The sequence below is a fragment of the Numida meleagris genome, chromosome 5 (assembly GCF_002078875.1).
Source record: "Numida meleagris isolate 19003 breed g44 Domestic line chromosome 5, NumMel1.0, whole genome shotgun sequence".
Lineage (NCBI taxonomy): Eukaryota > Metazoa > Chordata > Aves > Galliformes > Numididae > Numida > Numida meleagris.
In genome coordinates this window covers 21,713,203-21,737,888 of record NC_034413.1, presented here as the reverse complement: position 1 = coordinate 21,737,888, position 24,686 = coordinate 21,713,203, and the positions used below count along the sequence as shown (strand labels likewise).

General features: G+C 36.2%; 1 protein-coding gene across 10 annotated transcripts in view; it reads right to left on the bottom strand.

Annotated features, from left to right (window-relative positions):
• The window catches only part of LRMDA (leucine rich melanocyte differentiation associated), a 656,329-nt gene that overhangs the window by 195,990 nt on the left and 435,653 nt on the right, over positions 1–24,686 (bottom strand). Inside the window, exons 6-7 of one of the 10 annotated variants that reach the window (XR_002438975.1) lie at positions 18,115–18,197; positions 7,153–11,510 (exon numbers count right to left, since the gene is read on the bottom strand). The exons of 8 other annotated variants lie outside the window; for them this stretch is intronic. The gene's annotated coding sequence lies outside the window, so the exon portion shown is untranslated. Of the gene's footprint in view, positions 1–7,152; positions 11,511–18,114; positions 18,198–24,686 lie in introns of those variants that run through there. One more of the 10 variants, XR_002438974.1, reaches the window with a different exon arrangement.

Sequence of the window (24,686 nt, the reverse complement as noted above, 5' to 3'; positions counted from 1 at the left end):
ACAAGGAAAGTAACTCATTCTCATCCACATGCTTAGGTGCCTCTGACATGATAAAAGAACAAAAATTAATAGCAGCTAGCCCCTCTACACCTACAAAACACAGAGTATCTATCCCCTTCTGCCATATTCTACTAACTTCCATCTCCTTTAAGGACCAACAAAAATATGTTCACCTTGCCACATGCTTAAGAGGTCAATTGACCAGGCATATTTTAGACAAGGATAAGGAGCTGAAAAGGACATTCTTTGACTTTCTCCCCTCTCCCCTTTTTAAATGAAGGTCAGTCTCACAGATATAACTCATACAAGGTTTCCACTTTTCTAGTATCACTTCCAGTGTTAAATCAATTGTTAATCTTGTGTGTTTTGTCTGCACTTTGTTCACTTAATCCATAACTTTAATTGAAATTAGTCTGTGAAAGAGAACAAAAGAGCTGCTTATCTGAGGGGAAAAAAAAAAGAAAAAAAAGAAAGAATTTGAGTTCATCTTTTTAGGATATGTCAGAGAACACATTTGACTGCTAAGTACTGCTCCATACCAAGACTGAATTTTCTCTTCCAAGGTTGGGATCCCCACAGAAAAAAACTCTGGTAATGCATGGAAAAACATATGGACAGAAAACACCATAAAAGATACATGTTTTATGCCTGATTTATTTCAATTGAAAAAGACATAAGTGCATTTATAAGAATTTCTTGAGCTGTTATATTTATCAGTGTTCTCAATCTTACCTTCATTACAGTCCTGACAGAATAATTAATTTCAGTCAATCAATCATTTAACAAAAACTCACAGGTGACCTCAAAGTAACACATAATCCACCAAGAACCAGTCACAACAACAATCTTTAAATTCCCTTGGAAAGGAAAATTAAGTCAGCTATGTGTGGCTCAGGGCAACCTAAGCTGAAAATCTCTCTTTTCTGATCTCTTCATATAGATGAAAGAGTAATGCCGCTCTGGATTACATAGAACAACTATGTGTTCTGAAAACTCAGAGAATCAGGTTTCGGACAGCTTTAATCATTACCAATTAACTGCATCTCTTGCCATCCTTTAGAAGTCCCACCAATGCTTAAACACTCAAGAATCACTTGAAGCAGCCAATCCCTCGCATTTAGGTTTCTGGATACTAAAAGTCCCACTAATATTTGTTGACAAAAAGGTCACTTGCCAAAGTGAAAAAATACCTACCTTCTCCCTCCACTGCACACCTCAAAGAAGGCAGAGTTGATTTTAACTGCTTGCGTAGGCTGCTACGAGCGTGAACACATGGCAGGAACAGTCAATGTGGATTCCATGGTTTGCTCTGGCAAACACTCAGAGAATATAGGCATTTAAATTCCCTTTTCCTTTTTTAAGGATATCAACTTGTACTGTCCTTGAAACTGTGATACTGTGTTACAGTATCACAGAATCATAGGGGTTGGAAGGGAACTCTGGAGGTCATCTAGTCTAATCCTCCTGGTTTAAGTAGGTTATCTAGAGAGGCATTATGTTTAGTGACATAGTCTTTGCTATTCTGATGGCCCTCTGAAGATTGACACAATACTTTTTCTAGTTTGCTTACACCAGCCTTTCCTTTAAAATTTCCCATCTGTGCAGCACTTCCAACAGAGAGAACACTGTCAATACCATAAAAGACAAGATACTATCAGCTGCTGAGCTGTGGGGTCAGTCAGAGAGGGTAGATGACATAGCGGTAAAAATGCTGATTCCTCTTCTACTAGAACTGTCATCAGTGCTACTCCACAGTAGTGCTTCACCAAGGAGAAATTTTATGAAAACCTTGGTGTAGATACACATTCAAGGTTGCAACAAGACATATATATATATACATATATATATATAAAGTCATAACAGTCCAGCAAATGTGAAGCTCTTGAAATACAAAAGTCTCAGCAGTGTAAATCCAGGAAGATAAAGAGACTGTAGTCTGTAATTCAACAAGACAATGCAGTTGTTAGCTAGACACAAAGCCCTAGTAAAATTTAGTTTTGTTTTTAATTACTCAAACAAAGCACCTTATGCCCAAGGGCACCATGCTTTGATTTAAGAATGTTAAAACTTCTGTTGCAGCATTCCCTCGCAGGTAAAAACTACTGGGTTGCAAAGCTTTCACACCAACCCTAAAAACTAAGAAACTGCTTTCACATAGACAGTAGCAAATTAAATAAATCCAATGAAAAAGATGGACCTCATATTTTCAAGGCTGCTATTATATCAGAAAGCAAGTTACTGAGCTGTTGTAAACTCAGGAATACACAACAGGTATGCATGCACTACAAGCAAGGCAAAGAACATTAGAGGTAATAACGTATGAATAGTGGACAGAGATTTTGGCATGCATATCATTTTTCACATCTGAAAGAAGACCAGCAGCATTGCAGCTAAATACTAGTTGAGAAAAGCTGCTCTGAATTTAAATAGACTTTATGCTAATCAGTGACATAATCTAAGATAAAAGACGGTTAATATTTATGACACAAAAAGGACTCTTAAGAAGGAGAGGGTGCCATGTTCCTACATGCCTAAAGACAAGATTTTACCTTCCCTCTTTGCCTGTGGCTCTAGGTGAATAACTACATCTGAACTAAAACCAGAAAAGATTCTTTATGCCATACTGGACCTTCAGTATAAGGAGCATATGTTTTGAATTGTCAACAAGTCTTTCAAGATTCAGTTTTGTATGGCCAGAAAAAAAAACTATGCCAAAATAAATACTATGGCATTGACTGTACAATTTCTCGTCTTCAAACTAGCTTCTATCTTTCACTGTGTTCCTACAAACACTAAGTGAAATCTCACATAGGTTAACTGCTTGAAGAAATTTTCTCTGAAACAAAAGGATTTATTAGAGCATCTACAAGAAGAGAATGTGAGCGTATACTGGGTGCAGAAGTGCAGCACTTCCATATGCAACTTATAAAGTGAGAGTCATGTCCTTCAAAAGCCCACTAGAAGCCTAGCAGAAGCATTCTGCATGGAAGGATATTTGTTGCTTGTCTGAAGAAATCTCAAAGCAGCTACATCTCGGAGCACAAGCAAGTACACTGTGGAGATCCATTATCAGCAGCAGAGTTTTCAACCACCAGAGTAGGAGTAAGCCAAAGCCGTGGATTCAGTAAGCACTTGCAAGTTATTAGACATCCTCCCCAGATAATAGGCTGCACAAGCATGTTTTAGAAACCACATGAGAAGGTTACACAGAAAGTCAGTTTTGTTACATCAAGTCTCTGCTATCTCCTGGATAATAAAGAATCATTCAAGGGCTAGCAATTACCACCATACAGAAAGCTCAGTGAGATCTCCCTTCCTTGTCAGAGAAGTAAAAGACAGAGACAGGCAGAGTTTAATCAATCTGAACACAAGACAGCATTGAACGTAAGGCAACTGTCACTTCTTAAGAACAGAAACACAAACTGAGAAAGCATATATGCAAAGACTAATCCACAACACACTTGTCCCATGCACTTTTACTATAGAATTAAATTGCTCACAATTTTAGAGTCCCTTGCTCTTAAGCCAGAGCTCTACCTACCATGTGTGATGCTCTTTTATTCAGTCAATTTGCTCAAAAGTTGTGAAAAGATGCAGTCCAAATCTTAACAGGGCTCTGCCAGAAACCCAACTCTGTATTCTACACAGACCTTAAAGATTGTTATTGAGTTTCCTTGTTCTGTTTCAGCTTTTTCTTTTTTGATCTGAAAGAGATCAGTACAGATCTTTCCCAGGATGCTCTTCAAATGTACTTCTACTTTCTATTATCACTGCAACTGAACCTAGAAAAGATGCAGTGGACAACTGATCATAAAATTTGAGAAATCTTTCATGCCCTGTTTATATAAAAAAGTAACTTTTGTACTGACTCAGAGTTCTATATTTGAGTTAAATAGAATGGCTGCTGTTTACTCGACAGAAACAGGTGATTCCATTTAAACTACACAGGTTGCAATAAAACATTTGAGCTACTCATTGCTGACTGCTTACTTCTACATTCCAACCACAAAATGTTGGTACCTTGATAGTCATTAACCACTTCTAATGCCTCAATGAATCAGCCATGCTGCGACAAAAAGTGAAAACTACCACTTTGTTTCCCTATAAATGTAGATTGCTATACCCAAGACAGAAATAAACTAAGCACTGCTGCTGGGCTGCACTTCTGAAAATTAAGTACTTCTGAGATGACTGAAAATTCCTGCCACCTGTACTTCAGCAATGCTGCTGTAATTCTCTTTCCACATCACAAAAGGCTTAGATTTTGTTGTTGCGTTGTATTTTTCCAAGTTTTGATATTTGTCAGTGGAGTTTTCCAGCTAGATATTATTCAAAGAAAAACTATTCTTTTGACTTAGTCCAACAAGAGATCAGCCTTCTTTCTTTTGAAGTTACATTTAAACAAACAAAAAACTTAAAAATGTGTATACATGGAAGCACTCAATAACAGCAGCAAACAGATACTGCATTCTCAGGACAAGTGAATTATGAGGCCTAATCCATAGGCAATTAATGAAGCATCCTTCCCCCAGATGTGGACTGAGTTATGTGTGACTGAAGACTCTTACAACAGCTCTTCAGTGGCTATAGATGACCAACTACCTATCTTGTGCATGTTACAGTAAAAGCAGCCTTAGTGCAGTAGATAATTGATGCGCCATACCTCACGCAACAGACTATTTTTGATTTATAAAAACTTACTTCAAATGAGAAGAATGGCACATGAAACAATACTAGCATCTCATAGTACAAAATATGAGATCTGTTTAATAAATATCATGTTATCTTCAGTTATTTTTAGCAAGATGCACATTGCATTTGTAACATCTACACAGAGCATTAGATTAAACAATGTAGTTTGTTAAGTTGACAATAAATCCCATTTTAATAAGTCATATTACATAGGAGTGATTGGAATGATTGGATTGGTATTACTGGGCTGGAATATTTTAGTATTCCCGGCAATGAGAAAGCAATAAACTCTTTTTTTCTGCTTTATAGGTTGGGGTTTTTTTTTTACTCTCTAAAACAAAACAAAAGTTCTCCCTCTTAGCATAACTGTGATTACACTGCAAAGGCAAGAGGGGACTTAAGAAAAAGTTAAATAGTTTGGTAAGCTACAACTACAAAAATATTAATTTCTATGAAAACATACTTTGGCCCCAGGTACTGGCCCTACAAACTGTTCTAGGGCCTTTTTTTTTTTTTTTTAACCTAGTGCTCGTTGTTGTTTTGTACTCTTTTAATCAAAACCAAAAACAATAGAGCAGCAAAACCTTTGAAAAATGTTCCATCACTTAATCATTTATGGGTTTGTCTGAATTTCAGAATTTTTTCTACTACTTTACAAGTATTAACACACTTTTGTGAGATCTGCAGGTGAATTCTGGAAAATTAACCCAGAGAAGAGAGCAGACTGACATTAACAAGTCCACAGGTTTAGAGCTCTTCATTCCTTAGTGTAAAATTAAATAAGTTATTACAGGATTTTTATAGGTATTGAGTATCCACAATTCCTGCAATTCCTGAAAGATGCAGATGCACAGAATGAGAAAAATAGCCCAACATATCCCAAAGTCAGGTAGCCAAAAATTAGCAGACACTTTAGAATGTAGGCCTCAGTGATTTGACTCTAATTAAATGGAAGTTGAAGTCAGAGCCAGGATTAGAAGCCACAGGGGATCCTTTGATCTCAGTTTCTCAGGCTAGGCTGCTTTTTGCACTACTGCACTTTCCCTTCACTTCAGCAACCCTTACAATGCTGCTTTAGCAGAAGAGCCAAGTTAACTACAGGCATGTGGTTGGGCAGGAATTTTTGGCATATCTACAAACATCCACAAATGGCATTATCTCCAACAGATGAAGACTGATATTTCCAAAGACACAAGTCCTTCTAAAGCTTTGGTCTACTGGACTCAAACAGTCCATGTTTCTCTGAATATTTTATAAAGGTCAAGTATGATTTAAATTGCTTAAAATTACACAGTGGCAGATTCAAAAACATGCAATATTGCAGAAGGCTGCAGAAGACAACAAATAAAATCTTTAAAAGTTGACAACATATAGTAACAATAAAACTAGCATTCTATATAAAAATACTTTGAGAGGATTTCATACTTTGCACGTATATATGTATATTTGTATTTTTCCATAGACATCTTTTCTATAACTACTACAAACACAAAGATTCTGAGAAACAGCATGAGGAACATTTAGCTTGTGAACTTCAGATATTCAATTTGATAATTTGGAAGGGTACAACTGCAAAAGCCGTCTTTAAATAACCTCATAACAAAAAAGATATATATTTTGTTTTCACATGACAAAAAATAAACATGCAAAAATAGAAAATTTTAACGGAAGGAATTTTGTTAGAAAAATACAAATTGGTTGTAGTAAAGCTATAAACAGTAATAAGAACAAAATTTACCAAAAGTTCATGTTTTCTAGGCCTCGATCTAGAAGTTCAAACATTGTGTGTCACATCTCCACCATGAGTTGAAAAGATACACCCACTGAGCTTATTAGGCTACTTGACAGCATCATGGTAGCACAGAATTAGCGCAGATACTCCCACATTACAAGCTTTACAAAATAAGTGTAGTGGACATGGAAGACTGAAGAGAAGACTTTTAAGTACCTAGTTTTGCCAATACCTGGAAGCAGAATTAAGTTTTCCAAACATAATGCTTATTAATTTCCATAGAAACTACAGCAGATACAAAGACCACAAATAACACTATTTGATAGAACACATTCCCAGCTACAAAATGTTGTTTTTCAACACAGTCACAACCATTAGCTATGCATTTTTGCCAGTGATGATCTAGGTCCTGTATGCAGCTCATAAAAATCTGCATGGCTCTCTGGAACATGTCTTGTCTTTCATGTCCCTGTCGCTACTGCTGAAATGCACTACCCATCACCTCACTGTATTAACATCCACTGTTTGGTCTCCATCAAAGTTCAGTGTCAATGAATGTCAGTGAGTGCCATTTTTCCTGCATAGAGGAAATCAATGACACACCTTTGCTTCATATGCACTTCCATGTCAGTCACTATTCTGTCAGACTGCCAGTCTGCTGCCATCTGTCACATGGCAACAAAATGTAATGGAATATTGGTGGGAAGGTACCAACTCTACTGCCATACAATCAACATCTGCCTCTGATGTGGTGGGCTAATATAATAAAATAGGAGGCATTACTTTCAGAGCATCCCTCATAATTTAAAACATGCTTTAGCAGCTCTAAACTTCACAGGAGAATCTTGCTGTTAAAATAGGCTCAGAATCACTTCATCTTTCACCCACTGTCAAAAATCATTAACACTAATTTTACAAATCACCTTTTTAAAATAATCTGTCTATATTATTATTCTCAAGTCACTAATATAAAAGAAACTTAATACATAACATTCATGTTATAATTACACTACTTTCTGAGCACATTTTATTTTGCACATAAAGAGATTTTTGAAGCTGCTGAACAATATATATAAAGATTGAACAATGTATATTAAGTTGTAAGCTGTTCATTTTGGAATATATCTGTACAGGCTTATTTTGACACTTGAGCGGACAACTCACTAATTTTGAAATGAGCACTACATAATATAAGAAATTCAAAGAGATATTTTTTCAGTGGACGGAGATCCGATAATTAATTATTGCTCTATTTTAATTATTATGGAAATTATATTTTAGTTCAAGTCCTATAACTTGTCAGGAACATTCAAGATGGTCAAACACCATAACTAGTTTTCAATTTTTTTTCTGTCTTGATTCAATACATATAGTTATAAAAAACATCAATAGATTCCCTTTTCAAGAAGAACCTTAGATAGTACTTAGCATTCTTTTTTCATAACTTAAAAATACATATTTTAAAGATAGAGGAAAGACTCAGTACTTTGAGTGCCCACTTTTGCTAGCAATGTAAGCTCAAGTGTTTTAAGCTGTAGAAGCAGATTCCTAACTGCAAGATCTACACACCTTGTGAATTATATTGATCAGTTTCCAAAGCTTTCATTGCACATACAGGTGATAAAAGGACTCCTTCAGATCAACAGTACTGGACAATTTCAGGAATAATTTATGCAGCATAAACAGAGAAATATACATACAACCCAGGTTATTCCAGTGTACTTTTGTTTACATGCTTTACACTGTTTTCTAACAGCATTCAACACTTTGAAATCTGTTCCAATTCATTTCATCCTGAAAGCTCTGTAACACCTACATTTGCAGATAAAGGTTATACAAATAAAAAAGTGCTAATGAGATACAAAAGAAGTTGATTCTCAGAAGGTTAAGTCAAAGCTCAACTAGTTAATCTCGCAGAGGTAAATTTGTTTAAATCTCTACTAGCTCCACTTTGTGACAGTCGGTACTGTAAATCGCTCAATAAGCAAATGACACTCCGTCTAAAATATTAATATCATGGTCATGAAAAGGGCAACAAAAATTAAGCTAATGCTGGCCTGCTGTGCCCTTTTTCTCTAGAACACAAGTTGTTGCTATGGTTTCAGTGATTTTAAATAACTGTCTTTAAAAGAGTGGTCATTGCATCAAATCAAATGCCTTAAAACTCTTCTCACTCAGCCCAGGCCATTACCTAATTGTGTGTTTTCCTTATTTGAAGTTAAGAACATGAGTCTAAATGGTATTGAAAGCAGAGTGAAAAACAGAATCACAGAATTGTAGAAGTAGGAAGGAACCTCTTGAGAACATCAAGTCCAACCCTTCAACATATGAACATAAAATGCCTAATGCTAAAGACCTAGACATTCTCTATAGCCACTGATATATGGGCTGATAGTATACAGTGGCATAATCATCCTTAGGGAAAGTTAGGCAAGCAGACAATATAGATAAAGTCATCTTTTTTTTCTTGCCATCACTTTTAAAGACACTCTTACTACCAGTGGTAACCTGAGCACTGACCTCTCTAGAGAGGTTTTCCTAATTTTAACAGTGATACAAAGAAAGAATCGGTGCTTTAGAGTGAAAGCAACAAATCGTAGTACAATTGGAGTTAAATCATAGAACAGCTTGGGTTGAAGAGACCTTAAAGATCAAGCTCTAAACCCCCTACCATGGGCAGGACTGCCAAACACCAGATCAGGCTGCCCAGGGCCCCACCCAACTTGTCCTTGAACATCTCCAGGAATGGAGCATCCACAACTTCTCTGGGCAACCTGTTCCAGTGTCTCACCAACCTCTGATAAAAGAATTTCCATCTAACATCTAACCTAAATCTCCCTCTTTTAGTTTTAAAACATCTCCCCCTGTCCTGTCACTACCTGCCCATGCAAAAAGTTGGTCTCCTTCCTGTTTATAAGCTCCTTTCAAATACTGGAAGGCTGCATGAGGTCTCACCAGAGACTTCTCCAAGCTGAACAAGCCCAGCTCCCTCAGCCTTTCTTCACAAGAGAGGTGCTCCAGCCCTCTGATCATCTTCATGGCTTCCTCTGGACCTACTACAACAGTTGCACATCTTTCTTGTGCCAGGGTGGACACAGTACTCCAGATGGGGCCTTACAAGTGAAAAGTAGACAGGGATGATCATCTTCCTGTTCCAGCTGGCCACCCTCCTTTGAAGAAGCTCAGTATACAGCTGGTCTTCTGGGCTGCAGGCACACAATGTTGGTTCATGTTAAGATTTTCAATCACGAGAATTCCCTTCTCTGCAGGGCTGCTCTCCTTCAGTCTTTCTCCCCGTCTGTACTCACGTCTAAGATTGCCCCAACCCAAATGCAACACCTTGTACTTGTCTATGTCATTGATAGAGATGTTAAAGAGTATCAATCCCCCTTTATCTACCAAATAGTCCACCTTTCAAATCTGTCTCTCTCCAATTTAGAGATAAGGATGTGCTGCAGGACTGTGTCATAGGCCTTGAACAAGTGTGGGTATACAACATCAGTTGCATTTCCTTTGTCCATCAATATCATCACCCCATAATAGAAGGCCACCAGATTGCTGAGGCATGACTTGCCCTTGGTGAAGCCATGCTGGCTGTCTCAGATCACCTCCTTGTCTCGCATGTGCTTTAGGATAACTTCCAGGAGAATCTGCTCCATGTTCTCCAAACAGAAGTGAGGCTCTGAGGGCTGTAATTGCCCAGGTTCTTCTCCATTTCTTAAAAATGGGAGTTATGTTTCCCTTTAATTAATTAATATAATTCTGAGAAGATAAGACAGACCTCTTGAAGATATTAGGAGTGGGAAGTTGCTTTTCTGGCTTCAGTTAAAATTTAATCAGTGTTTCTAGTTTTGTAGTTGAGTTTTCAAATACTGAAGTGTATTTGTTTCACACAAAACAAGGAGCTAAATCATTTAGCAAAACTAAGTGTTTTGAGTCAGTGTTGCTTCAGGTAAAACTTTCTGGTTTGAAGCTGAAAATAAAATTACTCATTCAGAATATAATATTATTGGGGAAAAAAAAGTAAGCTCCGCAGAATCTTCAGAAAATGCTTCTTCCTTCTGGCTTTGAAGCTAAGCTCATGATTTATGAGAAATCTTGGCAGAGCATAATTCTACCACACAGTTGTAAAGAGTGTCAATTCCTTACCTTGTGCAAAATGATAGTTGTTTCAATATAAATGTATTGGCAAATTATTAAAGAATACATATATTAAAAAAAGAACTCCTCAATTGTACAAAACTTTGAACCATGTGAAAGGAGCTTAGCATAAACTACAGCCCTAAGCTTGAGAAGATATAAAATTGCCGGCTGAAACTGCCCAATGAATGGCTGCAGTACTCAATTTAGGAATTCAGGAAACACACTTCGAAGTCAATGAAAATTCATTTGAGTAGTCTAAACCAGAACAGGAATCAAAAGGATAGAGGGTTAAACTTGATTAATTTCTCCAGCACTATGCAACTAACAGTACTGAACAGTCTCCTTGCTAATATTTAAACTTAGATAAGTGACTTATTCTGTGTGTGACCTCCAGGAGATTAATCAAGAAAACAATAGAAGAATTGAAAACATTCCTCTATCCTATGAGCAATCTTATCAGAAGTTATAAATTTAAAAAACTTTCACATTATGTCCATACTTCAATAAAGAAGCCTTTACAAAAGTATGAAATTGGAATTTTCCAAATTAGACCAGTGTCTTCATGTCATTTTAGTCTCTTAATATGTTATAAAACATTCAAGCAAGTAGCCATGTATTGCTTTCTTCATTTATTCCTATGAATTAGTGCCTGTGATTTTATCTGCAACTTCTCCTTTGTGCATGCAAGTGTGCGTGTTGTCATGCCCCAAGCAGTTCTGAAGAGTTCTCAGGGTTGAAGCAGCTCTTTTATTGTAATCAGTTTTCATTACAGTCCTTTGATCTCTCTCCATTCTTTGTATACAACACTTCATCACCTTTATTTTCTGTCATAATTGCATGTGAAAGATTTCTCCTTTGATAGACCCTGAATGCCAAATCAGTATCGAAAAGAGTGTTGAAAAGTGTCATGTGCTCTGCCTGCTTTAGAAGGCATCCCATACACCTGTGGAAGACAAACAATTTTTCAGTGATATGACATATCTATAATCCGTCCACAGGATATGAGCTGTTCTGTCTGCTTAATAGCAAGGGGCTATGCATAGCAAAATAGTAACTGCTGAAAGAAATGTGTAGCACATTGCAAACTGTCTGGCAGCCCTCCCTAAGCCTCATCTCATTCTGGCCTGCTGATAATTCACAGACTGTGTTCCCGTGCGCTCATCACTCCAGCAGTAAGAGTGGCTAAATGGGGCCCCCTGTCTCTGCTCCCTGTCACACTGTCATTCAGGTGTGTCTGTCTGCCATCACCTGCTGACAGAGCCACATGCGTCTCAATTACAGTCTGGGCCTCCATTCACACTGCTGATCAAGGTGTTCAATCTGTACTGGCTAATAGCATTCTCCCTTAAAGATGTGTCTTTCGGGGTTTGTGAAAACAGACACCAGCTGAAGTCTGCTGGCTGCTGGAGAAGAATAGTTCTCACCATAGTTTGGGTAAGAATTAGCAGCAGCCAGTCCTTTTCTCTGCAATTCCTAGCCTCTGCCATCCCGTGAAATGGCAAAATACGGCCATGGGAATGAGATCTCTTTTCCATTTTCTACTTCAGCACAAGGACAAGCAATTAAGCAGCAAAACTAAAAGGCTGATACAACATGAAAATAATTTATTTCCCCTTTGCATTATAAACTCTGCATTTACATAACTAAGGTATTTTCTCTTTTTTAACACTGCTATCACAGTTGTGATGAATGCCATATTCTGCTTGCTGAAAAGATAGGCTATAATTGTCAGAAAACTGATAATGTTAGATAAATCTTTATGTATGTACCCCATATTGCCAGGGAGGGTAATACTCACTGGTGGTCAACCAGCAACAATACTTGAATTCTCTTATGCTGTTTTGGATTCTTCTGCAATTGAAGTTTTAATATCTGCATGTGCATCAGGAAGCGCTATGACAGAAGCATTTATAATTAGGGGTCATCTGCACTATCACTATGTTGAATGTGAAAAAATACATATACGAATATACTCTGTGGGATCAGGGTTTAGAAGAACAGTGTAACGTTAGTGCTATTAGAGTTATCGTTAGTAGTAATAATAAGTTATTATGCAGTTTAAGTGTTCAGGACAAAATGGGAGGCTTCATTCTCCTACATTACTTGTATACAGACCTGGCAAAAACAACAACAACAACAACAACAACCAAACAAAAAAAACAAAAAACCTAACCACTGGGAATGAGTAGCGAGTACTACAGAGAGAAAGGAATTCTTAAGTGCTAATTTCTGTTGTTAGGAAATTTAGAAGTGGATCTCAAAGAAAAAATAAATAAATAATAATCACAATCATATTTCATAATGATCATGATAATATCATGCTGGAAAAAGTACTTTGCTAGCTTGCTGGTCACCAGTTAGAACTTTCCATCTAGAGAAACAGGTACCAAACTCGAGTCTGAATAAGCCAAAATATGCCAATACCCACTTCTTAATAGTGTGCACATGGAAAAATAGGAATCCTGTCAGGAGTTATTACTCTTTCCCAAGTTTGGATCTAGACATTTGCCTTTATCTCTGGTAACTGAAAGCAGATCATGCAAGTTAAGCCAATATTTTGTTCTGAAACACTAAACATAAAATATACAGATGTAAGCTTAACTAAAAGTAGATTCTTCTGCTGTGCAGCTCAATACAATTATTAACTTTTCAACCCAGCTACCTCTTTTGTTTAGTGAAGTGAAACCCATGCATATATAAAAATATAATTTTATCTTTTCTACAGATATGTTTGGAAAATCATAGAATCATAGAATCATAGAATGGCCTGGGTTGAAAAGGACCTCAAAGATCATCGAGTTTCAACCCCCCTGCTGAGTGCAGGGTCGCTAACCACTAGACCAGGCTGCCCAAAGCCACGTCCAGTCTGGCCTTGAACACCTCCAGGGACGGGGCATCCACAACCCCCCTGGGCAACCTGTTCCAGTGCGTCACCACCCTCTGGGTGAAAAACTTCCTCCTAATATCTAACCTACATCTATCCTGTCTCAGTTTAAAACCATTCCCCCTTGTCCTATTGCTATCCAGCCTCGTGAACAATCGTTCCCCCTCCTATTTATATGCTCCCTTCAAGTATTGGAAGGCCACAATGAAAATGACTTGAAAACAACACAACTTGCTTTTTCATCACCATCAGAAATAGCCTAATGCAATTATCTTTATGGCCTCCTGATTTTCCCCATTTTTTCTTCTTTTTTTTTTAAAAAAAAAAAAAAAAAACTACAGATCCTTTCATCTCATGTCACAGGTTCTGGTCTAAACATCCCTGCTGTACACCTCCTCAGTAGTACATGAAACATAGTATAGTCCTGCCTTCCTATTATTCATTTCTACACAGAAGAACATGATTTTCAAAACCAGCTCATGTTAAATTAAAATTTCTAGAGTAATGGAAAGGGAATCACAATAATTCATATACTTTATGCAATTTCTGAAGAGAAAAGAGGAGACATTCAAAATCACAGAGGAAAGCTGGTAGAGGCACTCAGAGAAGTACTGTATCAGTCACTTTTCAGTCTGCTGGCTGATTTCCTATTCGTTTGTTAAAACAACTGAGCAGTGATTTCTGAAAAGACTCTCAACAAGTAGCACTGCTGTTCTCAGAAAGTGGGCACATAGCTAGTGAAGTTCCCAAGGAGATACATGCACACCCAGATACAGCACTTCATCAGTATCAAGAAATATGGATGTCAGCAAATTATGCAAATGCCAGATCTCAGCCCATCTTTATTAACAACTATGGAAATGCTTAGTCGGATCTAACATAGAGTGGAAGGAAAATGAGAAGTGGATTAAACACATTCTAATACTTTATATAAACAAGTCCTACTTTAAAACAAACAAACAAGAAAAAAATACTCAAATATTTTCCCTTTCTTGGAGGATCTAAGCAGTAAGACCTAAAGATGATAGTTTAAAGACACAAAAGTACAGATGCTATTAGGCTAACAGATGCTATCGGCATTCCCTAAGGACATGTGGAAGACTAAATGTCCTCTGCGTATTGATGTCTAGCTTATTCCTCCTTGAGCTCAGGTGAGTTACTTGCACAAACTCTTTGCATATGATGACTCTCAAAATACTGGAATGCAAGATTATTCACCAATAAGGGATATTTGCATGACTGAACACAGAAAATGAATCTCAAGGACAGTCGCACAGTCCCTGTCTGAATTTAATCTTTTCAAGATTCAGGATACCAAATTAAACTCAAGAGCATCCATATACTGCTAACAGAAATGAATAATCATAATTGAGTGTGAGACATGAAAAGAAGCAAGTCTAGTCTCCCAGGAAATCTTAAGTCTAAAATCACCTTACAGTTGGATTTTTTGCTTCTTTACTTCTTTCGCACTCCCATAGAACACAAATGCTGTCCTGCTAATTTTTATTCATACTTATTCCCAGCATTGTCAAAGATAACTTGGGTAAAAAGCCAGGTAAAATTAAAAAAATAAAAATCAAGATGCATACCATAAAGACAAAGTCACAGTAACTATCTTTGTGGCTGCCCAAATTGTGAAAGAATACAAAGAAATAATGCATTACTTATATGGAAAAGATGCAATATCTCAGCTGACAATCTTTATGCACGCTTACAAAGCACTCTGAGCAGTCATGCAAATGTAGGAAATAGTGTAACTTTAATAATAATAATTATTATTACACAGAAGAGGAAAGGACACCCTCAAAAAAGATTAATACTTAAAGACTTCCTACCTTATGGGAGAAAATTAGCTTCTGGTTGTCACTGAGTCTATCTCAAGAGGAATAAACTTTTTTAAGAAAATAAAGCTTTTCATTTCTCTGTCATTGTTTATCATATAAATAGAAATGCCTGAGACTTGGACAGTCTCTCTCACATATTTCTCCAATTAATCTTCCAATACATACTATCTTTTTGCAGCCAAACATTTGACAAGTTACTGGATTTTCCCATTTTCCCCATATATTACACAAGTGTCTTTGTTTCTAGCCCAATATTTCCTCAGGACTGGAATACTGACTTCCATTTTCTTGATAGCCTGCTCCTATCTAGTGTGTTTAAGACACAAAAACTTCTGAATACACTTTTTAGTAAGTTTAGAGCACTAGAGCATGTTTAACATTTTCTAGTTTTTATCTCTGTAACCTTTTTTAATATCAAAAAATATTTACAGAAAAAGCAACTGTTAATGCTATCATAATGTCAACATAAAATCTTTAATCAAAATTGCTTACAAGAGGTCTGAAAAACCTGAGGTACAGCCTGCCATGACATTCAGTTGCTATGTATTTAAGCTACAAAAAGGATGAGTAACAAATTTCTCTTAAGACACTCCAACACATACAAAAGCAAAGAAAAACAGTAATTACACTATTTACTCCAAAATGAGTATGATTATCCTAAGCTCAATTACTTCATACGCTGTGCATGATGAGGGCCACAGAGACTCTTACAAACAACAATCTAAAGACATTCTGAAGGAAACTCTGAAGCCATTATTAGTAACGCAGATAGCTGTATGAATTGATTTCTTTTACTGTATTACTGGTAATCAATCTGCTTTTTCTATCAAATTTTCTATCAAATTCAGACTGCATATTCTGAGAACAGAGATAAGACCAATTGGACAAATTGTTACCCAAATATGTTCTGGATTTATTTATTTATTTATTTTCCCTAGGGATATAGTATTCATATCTGAAGACACTTGAATAGAGAACACTTAAATATTATCTCCTCTTCTAGGCAACTGTTTACCATTCTCCCAAACTGCCTTGAATATCACCTAGAGTCACAAGTTGCATCTCCCCTAATCTTTTTTTAAATTATGTGTAAATATCTGTGTTTTGCTCCACTATACACAAATATAATTTATCCTATCTAGTATCTGACAGTCATTATCAACTTTTAGCTAATCTCTGAAAACCCTCAACTTCGTTATTCTATAAAGGTCTGCCCCAAGTGCATTTGCTAAATTGGGAGATTCTACTCTTTCGCATAAAATTAATGTTTATTCATGTTAATGATTACTCTCCTTAGTGGTATACAGAAGCATAACAGAAAATAGTTCTAGACTTCCAAAAGTTATGAGCTGAGTAGGCAAGGCAAAGAAAAAAAAAATGGAGAGAAGAAAAAAGCAGCAGACAGTGATTAAAACATTTGCCTAAGGCTACATAACAGGTCAAAGGCAGAAATGTGAACTGAGTACAACTCCCCTATCTCTCCAACACAGTCTCTGAATATCAGGTATCCTGTGTTTTTAAATCTGTTATTCAGAAGCTTTCTAATAAAAAAAAATATATTACCTGAATTGCCAAAAAATCCATGGAACTCCTAGTCTTGGTACTTTTAAATTATTTTAAATACTCTGCATGCACATGTGTGCACATGTATCTGTAATCTGGTGCCTCTTGGCTAATCATGAGTGTTGCCTCACACTTCCACAGGACAAGAGAACTGAAAAGAAAAGCTGATCAAAACTGTCACCCTTGGGTCATGAGAGTCGACACTCTGGATTATGCCAGAGGATGTTCAGGGTGCATCTGCTGACACAGTGTAAATCATTGTTATTTATTTTTAACAAACACTTCATAAATAATTTCAACATGAAAAATGTTCTCTATGAGAGAAACACTTCAGGAAAATGTGACATATTGGAATGATTGCTTTTTTTTTTTTTTTTAAATTTGTTCACCACAGCAGAGTATTAGTGTGATGTAGCTTGAGTTATGGACTCATCTCTGTCTTCATACAGCTTTCTCAGTGTACATAAATGCTAATATTGTGTAGTAGTGTTGATGCAATAAACACAACTAAGAAAATGCAGACTGGAAGAAACAAAAGGATCCATAACTGCACAGAACATTTAAATGAATAAGCATAATAAATCTGTGAACACAGACTTCAGCTGCCTTGACTCAAAAGCAGGCCCAGCAGAGATGTCAGTATAACAGAACAATGAGTAAAAAGTAAAATCAGTATCAAATACTGCTCCTTCAACCTAATGTTTATGGTCAAAATCATCTATTATATCATTACAGCTTTTCTGCACCCACAAAGACCAGATTTGCATTTGACTTTCTCCACATTTCTTGCAATCAAAGCCCAGCATCTTCTGATACCAGAAGTCCAGCAGGATTTCACTAGAACCTTCAAGTTGTTAAAATACTGTGAGCTAATTAGAGCAGTTATCAGCAAGCATGTCCTGGTAACCGACATACAGAAAAATAGAAATTGTAAGATTATTTGAAACTGCTACTCCGCTAGAACTAATAGCTCTATTTAATGAATCAACTTATCACAAAGTTGTTCTGATCTCATCTAAGAAATTGCCTGTGCATGCCATACACTGAGGTACTGCATGAATTAATTGTCTTTACCTCTTTTCTCCAGAGATTTTTTCTATTACTTTTAGTACATTGACATATCAAAGCCGCTAACCTCATTTTTGTTATTGGGCTGCTGACATTCTACCTAAAAGACAGGTCCAGTCTTGTATGAGCTACACAGTCAAAAGCTTAATGAAAAATCTAAAAGCTTAGCTGTCTTTCAGCAGACTTACCTATCAGGAGAACAATTTCATTCATGATTCCAGGAAAACTTCTTTAAAGAAGAACTCTCATTTTCCAGACCTCACCACTAAAACTGGATATGAAAAATATTAATATCGAGGTTGGTAAAATGTCAATAACTTAAGAGCTAATAATTTACTCCAGAAAAAAAAGCTCTTCCGTAAAACTATAGCGAGATTGATTTAATTTAGCTCATTCAATGTGACTGTTAATGGTGAGGGTGAGTTGCACTAGGGACATGTGAAAACAAGAAAGTACCATGAGGTACAAAAGCAATCTTTGTTATTTCAAAACAAAATACAACATTCTGAGTGGTTTGTTTTTAAATGGAAAAGCCCACTCAGGCACACTGCAGAGAAAACAGGGATATCTAACTAGCATTACATCTCCTATATCACTGTACCTTTTTAAAAAGAAAATTTTTCCCACCACACACAATTTCATTGTAAATAAAGTCTTCTCTGTATTCAAAATTTCAATGTCCTAACTAGAACATGTAGAAAGCAATCGGTAACTAATGATCTGCTGCTTCAGTTGGAGCTGGAATGTGCCTGAGTTAACCAGAAGCAAAGCGCCCTGTCATACACTCAACATTATTGCTAATTTGAAATTTTTCAAAAGACATTTAATTTACCAATAACAATAGAATGAAGAAGGTTTACTCATTTATATGCAGGCTTGAACAAGAGAGCACAACTTCTTCCTACCTCATTCAACAGGACCTTTGCCCATGCTGATAACCAAAGATATGATACAGCAATGTCTTAAGCTCTGTTCTGTGGGTCACTGGTGGAGAAGGTCACTTTGCCTACTGAAAGTATTAGCTGAAACCTCAGCTTTGGGACTCATCTGCATATCACAGTTTTTATTTTTTGTTCCAGAATAAACGTCAGGCTGATACCATGAATTCACAAGTAAGAAGGAGGAGGGTTTCAAAGACTTTTGCATAAACAAGAAAGAGATGATCAGTACCACTGTCTCAAAAAACAAAGATCAAAATTCCAATTTCAGGACAATCTCATAGATCGCATTTTCTTTCCTGCTTCCTTCTAAAACCATTCACATCGTAAGGAAACAAAGAACCACATTTTGATCCTTGCGTATACAGAATACTTATAAACATGGGACCTTTAAAGAGGAGGAGAACTGCTTCCAACTAAATGGCAGCAATTTAAATCCCTGCTTTTGCCTAGTAAGGTACAAACTATCCAGCTAAGCTGTCCAGAAATTAAACTAGAAAACCTGACACTGGCAGACTCACTGGGTTTAACAGTGCTTCTTCATTAATTATCTAGACATTGGCACTGCTACTGTGAAATCCCAACTATACAGAGCAAGAAAAATTAATTTGGCCTCAAGAATTTGAAGGTTAAAGAAAAAAAAAAGCTGCATTTCACTGGATGCAGCATTTGTATGCTTATCTATGTGTTTTTAATGTCACTTTACAGTTAATAATTAGCCCTCCTCTGGCCTGCACCAAGAGTGCCACTGAGACAAAGGAAAACATTAAGTGTGTTAGCTATACTTGCCACTGGTATAAATAGTCAAAGGAATGATTAATGAATGAGAGGGAGAATTAAACAGAGCAGTGAACAAAGACAAAGCCTGTTTGCTTGGCTGCCCACAAACCAAGACAAGCTGCATCCATAAAGAAACTACAGAAAGTGACAAACAAAAAATCAGCCTAATAGACAGCTCATGAAGACTTTATTTAACCCCACATTATGACAGCCTCAGTGCTTTATTAACACTCTGACATGTTAAGATTCCAGGGTCATTTGAGGCTAAAACACACATTTGTTGAGGGAAGGCGGAGGAGAAATGCACATTTTTGTGCCACGGAAAGAAAAACAGAGAAGGCCCAAATAACTTAAACAACACCCTTCAGTTCTCCTTTGTGGAAAGCATGCCAAAATCGACATTTTGAAAGAGTTGTTTAGAGATGTCAAACAAAGCAGATGAAGCACTAACACAAACAGCCCAGGAGAAGGAGCTTGACAGGCCTTATCCTTGTCTTCAAATGGCTACGGTTCAGGCAGATGCCTTTCAGATGAAAAAAATTGTGACAGCTTTTAAATTTAATGCAGATCATACTCACTTTTTTTCCCTTTAAATGAGCTAACAAACATTCCCAGCTACTCTCCACAGATTACTCCAGAAAAACCTTTCAATGAAGTTGATAAACACAGTATAGCTCATCACCTTTATTATTTGGGCAACTTTAAGTCTGCTAGTTTAACACAGACAAACTAAATATGTTCTTTAAAATGAGCTCTCTTACATTTCTTTTTTTTTTAGATATGGCTTTCTTTACAAAAAGATAACTTTCAAAGGAGAATTATTGAATCTCTAACAAAACTGGACACAGCAGAAAATGTTAAAAAAAGCGATAAAAAAAACAAACCACAAAAAAACCCACATAATAATCTTCAGATATTTGTTTATTTGGAGGAAAAAAAACAAATCCATCCTCTAGAAACTAAATATGCTAGAATGAGTTTAGATTATGTGCTGATGCTATCTGGACCAGCATATACACTGCAAAAATTCCCTGAATTTTCTGATGGCATTAAAAGGAGACTATAGAGAACTCTCTCTTACAAACACATATTTACCCAAGTTTCAACACTTTTATTTTATTACCTGTACAAGAAAAAAAACCTTGCAAGTACATTTCAGATAGTTGAGCAGAATAAATATACGCATGCATGTTCTATTTTTAGAATTTTTAATTCCAATGCCAAGTCAAATCTCCAAGTGAACTTTAGTAAACAATTTCTCTTGATTCCTTTGAAAGGTCCAGATGGACTTCATATACCCTGAGCTAAACTTCTGTTGGTACGCAACTCTACCCAAAATGTCCTACATAAAACAGAACACTGTAGAATTTGCCTGAGTTTTCCAAACTTTGAATTCTCAACCCAGTTCAGATTGAGTATCAAAGCAGGGCAAGTCTTATTATAATGTAGAATATCTTTTAAAAATAGCTTCTACTCTTGCCCATTGTAATTCCTTTCCTAAGCTTTGATATGAAATTTGAAATGCAGGAGGGAAAAAAAAAAAAAAAGGTAAGAGCCGTTCTCTTGACATCCTAAAAGGTAAGAGGTAAGAGACAGCGTATGGAAGTGTTCTGTATCAGTTTTCACACATGCCAACACACAGTTTTTACTTTAGGAATGCAATGAAAACTGATCATCTGTGTAGCTACGAGGTATCAGCTTCAAGAGTGAAAGCATTTTCCTGGGAGACCAGAAGAGGAAAGGATATAAGTAATCTCACAGTGTTCAGGTGTCATCTGTACAGGTAACTGCCACATGCAATCATAAATCCATATCTAAGACATGGAGGCATTTTTAGTACCTTGTCTTTCTTCAATAAACCCACAGCTGATCTCCTGCACTGCACTATCACTCATAGAATCACGTAAGTTATAGACAGAGGAGACATATTAGGTCATTTAGTGCGTATCTCTGCCAGTGGGTGAGATGTTGTACTTAAGTGAATAATGACTAGAAAAGACTGGAATTTTCATGTTGTGACATCATTCTCAAATCAGTATCATCTTTCAGAGATGAAGCTCTGAAAATGATAACCAAGTGTGACACATACTCTAATAGCAAATACAATTAAGTGGAAATTAAGATATTTATACTACAACTTAACTGTCAAACATCCATATGTCTGAAACAACCAAACATTTTGTTATTTAGCTATGATTTCTTGTTAACTCAAACATGTATCTCAAATTGCAAGTCACAAGGGTGAAAGATCTTGTGGGAAGAGTCAGCATATCCAGTCAATGGAGTTGTCTTGTTTTTAAGGATGCTACTGCTGATTTATTCTATTCACAATGTTGATATATATGTATATATGTTCAGAACCACACATAAACCAAATAATTACCTTTTTAAACAGCTAGATAATATGACTATTGAAGAATGAATACAAGCATCAATCTCAAGTACTTAAAACAGTTTGTCATTATATGAAGTAGTAGTTGAAAATGACAGGAAAAATTAATAGAAATGTTTGTTTAGGAATCCATTAATGCTCTCAGTTGATTTGAAGCATTTATTTTGAATCAGCAAATAAGCCATTTGTGTTGACCTGATTCATTCCAAAGGAGAAAAAAACAAACAAATCAACTAAGGCAATAAAATAATTAAAATAATTTTACATGAGTTCCTTAAGCTGAAACAAAAATACTGAACTTTTCTTCCACCTGATGCACCACTTGTAAAATTAAAATTTATTTAGAAAAGATTTAATTTAAAACAGCAGAACATGCTTAGGAAAAGGTGCGTAAGCAAGAAGAATTTATTATTTTAACATGATTTTCCTAGGGGAGTTGAAATCTCTCTCCACAGTTTTTAATTAGATTAGATTAATCAATGTTACTAAATTCATAATAAAGTATAATCCCAGCTATGTTCCCTCCAAGCCTTTATTAGGCAAAGATAGAAAGCCTCAGCACTGTGCAAGCACTGTTCAGCCTTAACCAAAATGCTGGTATGCTATCAACACTGCTTCGATCATAAATTCAAAGCACAGCACAACATAGGCTACTAGGAAGAAAACTAACTCCATCTCAGTCAGAACAAGTACAAGTTTATACACTTAAAAAAATTAGTCTGTCAATTTATGTCGCATACCTTGCTCTTGAAACACAGAAAGCTCCCAGGTGATGGGAGGAGTGTAGGCAACGAGAAATCAAGTCACTTCAAGCTCAGCAGACAAACAGTGACAGTATAGACTCTTACAGGGCCCAGATTAAATTTAAATCTGTCAAAGTCCAGTTAAAATTTAAGATCTAAACAAGAAGCTGTATTCAGAGTAGCTTATTCATTGAAAAAGACAGTAGGAAGAAAGCACTTCTCCAAGTCCTTCAGCAAGGCAGAACACTCATTTTTGAATTTATTTAAATTCATTTATGTACACTGAACAGTTTAAATATGCAAAGGAAAACCTATTTTACATCATTATTTATCATTCCATAAAATAGAACAGTAGCTTATAAAATGATCTACTTCTCTGTGCACCATTTTCATTCCACTCCAAACATGCAATCCAATTTTTTATACTTTAGATTGGAAGGCTAAAACTGTTCTCCCTGCATGCATCACAATAAAATAACAATGGATTTAGGACATTGGGTTCTGCAACTCTCTAAAGTAGGAAACAGAGGGATTGAGAATCAAGTGAAGGAGCTACTCTACCAACAGAAATACAGAACTACATCCATGAAAATGATCGTGCTAAGTATGTTCTATTCAAATTTTCTTTAAAGAACACAGACAAATGTCTCTCCTCACCAGTTAACAGAAAACAGTAGTCTAAATATATTTGTATTCATATTTTAAAAAACAACACAAAATTATGTTTACATATTCACTTTTCTTGTGTGCTATTCATTCAGACTTCCCTTTCTATTTTTTAACTCATTGATATACACACAAAAATGATAACCCACTTGCCTCTAAAGCCATATAGTGACGCAGGATTATTTTTATATATTACACTACAGATATTTCAAAAATCTGTTAGTTATAATGTAGACAAGCAGAGTATCAGGTCTGATTGGTGTGTTTTGCTCCTGTGATTTTTTTTGCTACTGGCCACTTCCAGAAATATATTGTAATCTGGCGACTTCAGTTTTCTAGGAATATTCTGTGGCCACAGGGTACTAATTGAGGTTCTTGGCCTGGATCTGGAAACTACATTTCAAATTCTGTTACATATTGGGAAATAAATGAGAGCTCAGGTTCTGAATTGCTGTGTCCACCATTTGCTTTCATATCACGCCAAGATTAAAAGGAAAAAGGGAAGATTATTCTTTCAGTTCCCTATACAATAGGCTCAGTCTAGATGATGTGTTGTTTCCTCAGTCTATAGTTATTTCTTATTGGGGAAAAAAAATGAACTTATTTTTGCAGGCAGAAGGACAAATCCAATCAACAAAGTGTACATAAGACAGGATATAATACTTATCGTACAACCCCGGAATTCCAAAAAGAAAAAATACATGCAAGAACTTCCTTATAATGTATTAATCCTTAAAAACTTAAATCGGGGCCATCACATTCATATAAGGATCTGATATCAACAATCCCATCTTTCAGGATAAGCTCAATTATTATTTGTGTATGCAGTTGAATGCATGAAACGAGTGGAAAAACAGTTGAACACCTGTTTCCTCCTTACCTCATCTTTACTGTCCAGTAAAGACAATGGGTCAAAATAAGAGGAAGAATAAAATTTGTTTCATGTTTTTGTCTCTCCGAAGAGCATGGTAAGGAAGCTGACATTACTTTAATGTTAAGGAAGGTAGCTTTACATTTCTTTAACATTAAGGAAAATGGGGAATGTAGAAGGGCCCTGGAAACCTTAGTCTTTAAAGTAAAGGTTTGAGGGAAAACTGGTGGAATATAGTGGAATAAAGGATTTTTGTTATCATAAAAATTTAATGAAGGAAAAGACAGAAAATGCCAGAAGATCCTGGTATTTGTAGGATGCCACACAGTTATCTCAGGCCAACCTCTCTCCAGACTTGTTAGTAGGTAGT